Source organism: Chrysochloris asiatica, unplaced genomic scaffold (assembly GCF_000296735.1).
Source record: "Chrysochloris asiatica unplaced genomic scaffold, ChrAsi1.0 scaffold00005, whole genome shotgun sequence".
NCBI classification, from domain to species: domain Eukaryota; kingdom Metazoa; phylum Chordata; class Mammalia; order Afrosoricida; family Chrysochloridae; genus Chrysochloris; species Chrysochloris asiatica.
In genome coordinates, this window is record NW_006408523.1 from 9,241,735 (window position 1) to 9,243,119 (window position 1,385).

General features: G+C 35.9%; 1 pseudogene; it reads right to left on the reverse strand.

Moving 5' to 3' along the window:
• Positions 1-1,206: 1,206 nt before the first annotated feature.
• LOC102835103 overlaps positions 1,207-1,385 on the reverse strand; it is a 1,357-nt pseudogene continuing 1,178 nt past the window's right edge.

Below are 1,385 nucleotides of genomic sequence, written 5' to 3' on the forward strand. Positions count from 1 at the left end.
GCTGTCTGTGATAGGATAATATCCTTACACCTAAAAGGAAGACCAGTTAATATCACTATTATTCAAATTTATGCACCAGCACTAAAGCCAGTGATGATGAAAGTGAAGAATTCTACCAACTTCTTCAGTTTGAAATTAATCAAACATGCAATCAAGATGTGTTGATCATTGCTGATGATTGGAATGAGAATGTTGGAAACCAAGAGGAAGGCTCAGTTGTTGGAAAATATGGCCTTGGTGATAGAAACGATGCTGGAGATCACAGGATAGAATTTTGCAAGACCAACGACTTCTTCATTGCAAATATCCTTTTTTGCTGTGTTTTTTTTTTTTAAGGCCAGAAAAACAAACAATTTATTACCTACTATGTAAATTGCATTTTATCGAAAGTATCTTGCATTCATGATGGATGCTGTCTGGGTTTTACCACACATTTTAATGTTAAAGATTCAATTATTTTTAAAATGCAAATAGTATGAATAGTTTCCCCCCAAAGGGAACACTCTTTATAAAAAGATGACACACTACATGAGTGTCTTTTTTAATTGAAAAACTAACAAAATGCCTAGTTACATTTCTCCCCCCAAAAGCACAAACTGGATAGTAACTGAGTCTCTAGCTAAGAGGATTAAAAATACACAGGCCTCTCAGATTGCATTAAAGTAGTCTTTCCACTCACAGGCTAACCCATACCCGTGGTAACTCCTTGACTCTATGGAGCAGGCAGACAATCCAAATAATCACACTCAGATCATTTACCTCAAACAGCCCTTTTCAGTTTCCAAAACATGAATAAAGATAATACTTTGTTAAGTCTATTTCTGCACGCTTTTGCAAGTTATTTTATTTACAATGCCAACTTCCAAAAGGTCAATAAACTAAAGCTAACTAGACAGTTAACCAGGCAGAAATCACTTTACAAAAAGAGGGAAATCTCAAAATATCACTTGCTATAGAGAACCCACAGTTCAGTTGTGTCCAAAGCAAAGAAAAAACAAACAACTTTTGATCACACTAAGAGAAACTCGGCTCTGAGTTCTGCAATCTGTACTACACATGCAATGAAGATAATATTCTGCCAATACATATTGATTTGCTGCTGCATTTTCTTCCTGTTTGTCTAATATTAACAATCATAAACAGAGCAGTGCAGTTAGTTTTTGGAATAATCTTTTTACCCCATGTTATAGTGTCGGGCACAACATTTCACTTCTCTTCACACCACTGGTTCTCTTTGCATACCTGGGCTTCCTCCTCTTCAGTAAAGTCATTTTTGACATTGAAGTTCTTATGAATCTCTTGAGGAGTTTTCTCCTTGATCATATTGGAAACAGTCTTGCAAGTAACATCAAGCAAACCTTTGATATCTAAGTGCCGGGGTCTGA